Below are 2,491 nucleotides of genomic sequence, written 5' to 3' on the forward strand. Positions count from 1 at the left end.
AAGTTGGGCCTTCATGGGCCATAGGGAAGAGGGAAGGCAGCCCACAAGGGGCAGCCGCACCCCCACCCTATAGGGAGTCCGAATTGGACTAGGGAGGGGGGCGCGCCCCCCTTTTCCTTCTCCTCTTCCTCTCCCTTCCTTCCTTCCCCCTCTCCTCCTAGTAGGACTAGGAAAGGAGGAATCCTACTCCTACTAGGAGGAGGATTCCTCCTCCCTTGGCGCGCCACTAGGGCTGGCTGGCCTCCCCCCTTGCTCCTTTATATACGAGGGCAGGGGGCACCCTAGAACACACAAGTTGATTGTTTCCAGTCGTGTGCGGTGCCCCCCTCCACCATAACCCACCTCGGTCATATCATAGCGGTGCTTAGGCGAAGCCCTGTTTCGGTAGCATCATCATCACCGTCATCATGCCGTCGTGCTGACGAAGCTCTCCCTCGACACTCTACTGGATCGTGAGTTCGTGGGACGTCATTGAGCCGAACGTGTGCAGATCGCGGAGGTGCCGTACTTTCGGTACTGGGATCGGTCGATCGTGAAGACGTACGACTACATCAACCGCGTTGTCATAACGTTTCCGCTTACGGTCTACGAGGGTACATAGACAACACTCTCCCCTCTCATGATCTTGCGTGTGCGTAGGAATTTTTTTGAAATTACTGCGTTCCCCAACAAGCACAACGAAGATGTGGGAAAAAATTCCCCAGCTCGGCGAACAAGCGAACCAATCGTGCCCCCCACTCAAGGTGTCTAGTGATATCGTCACTAATCATCCGGGGATCTTGCCCGGTACCAATCTTGCAGATTACATGCACGACAACGATGCACATTATGATATAATGGAGGTGGACGAATTCAGATACCAGTACAGGAAGCCTTTCGTCAAAGATGGAAGTCCTCCTCTAACAACGATGATGGGAAGATTCCATGATTGGTACATGAAAACCCGCAGAGAGTCTGGGAAGGATACTTTGACGTTGAGAGTTAAAGAGGAGCACGACCTTGTTGGAATTGATCTGTTGTCTGTTCCATTTGAGGAGTTCTTCCAGTTTTCAATCAAAAGGCCCTCGATAAATTAACGGTCACTTGCTACTGTCTGTAAGTACTACTTCTGTCATTAAGTCTCTATATATAGCTCAGCTCTTTCATTGCATGTATATATAATTATCCTCACTATATTATGCAGATTGAAGTTCGTTGAATGCAGAAAAGCACAAATCTATGATATCAGATTCATTAACACAAATCTCATAGATGAATATACGGTTACATTTCATGCCAAAGAAACCGAGGCCAACATGCTACGATCGTTGTTAATAAATCAAAAGAAAGATAAAATACTCTTTCCTTACAACTTCAAGTGAGTGTTACTATCTTGTGCATATTTGGTTTCCCTTATTACGCAGGTTATAGTAATGTAATTGATGAGTTATGCATGCGTGCGCAGGTTCCACTATATTCTCCTAGAGATTAAGCTTGAGCAAGGACTAGTAACCATCTTAGACTCGAGACGAAAATCTCCCGAGGACTATGCGGGCATAACTAAAATGCTCGAGAAGTAAGTTCAATCGATCATTATCGCACCATATCGGCAACTTTGTTCATTTCCTGATATCAAGTAATTGTTTTGTTTTGTCTCGCAGGGTTTGGAAAGTATTCACCGCACAAGCTCCGGGACTGCCGGGGGAGCTGCGATGGACATACCCGAAACTAAGTAGTACTAGCTAGCTAGTTCTGCGCATCTCCCGTTGATTCTAGCTACTTTCATCAATGTCATTTATAATACTTCATTATCAGTTTGATTGACCTCTATTTCTCGTAAAGTGCTTGTGACAGGAACCCGAAAATAATTACTGTGGATACTACGTTTAAGAGTTCATCAACAACGTGACTTGCAAAAAAAACGGGGCTACTCTAAAAGACAATTTAAAATGCGTAAGCAATAATATTCACAATTTCATTTTATTACCATCATTTGTGTTGAGTTTCATTCATATATATGTATTGACCCCCTTCTTCAAATTAGATGTGGCAGATGCAGGATGAACTCCTACCACAAGATCGCATGAAAGCAATTCAAGAGGAATTGGCGGGATTCTTTCTTGACCACGTCATCAATAAGACCGGAGAATACCATGTGGAACTTGAGTTCAGATGCTAGGGGATTATAAGAGATCTTACATTGTGTGTGTGTGTATATATATATATGTGTGTGTGTGTGTCTATATATATATGTAGCCAATAGCGTCGGATAGATATACGAAAACTTGTTGTTCGACCAATCTTTCGGAGAAGAAGAGGTCGATCACTTCTCTTTGTATATGTTCATGGCGATCTTTTGTACTTAATGGTTTCCTTCATTTGCTTACTAGCTAGCGTGTCGAGTCCTCTCTATACGTATAGTACGTAGCGTCGACGGATAAGAGAGGGCACTTCTCTCTATTATTAGCTAGCTAACACAATATATGAAACCCCTAAATTAACCCTACAAAAT

Source organism: Triticum dicoccoides, chromosome 3A, assembly GCF_002162155.2.
Source record: "Triticum dicoccoides isolate Atlit2015 ecotype Zavitan chromosome 3A, WEW_v2.0, whole genome shotgun sequence".
Lineage (NCBI taxonomy): Eukaryota > Viridiplantae > Streptophyta > Magnoliopsida > Poales > Poaceae > Triticum > Triticum dicoccoides.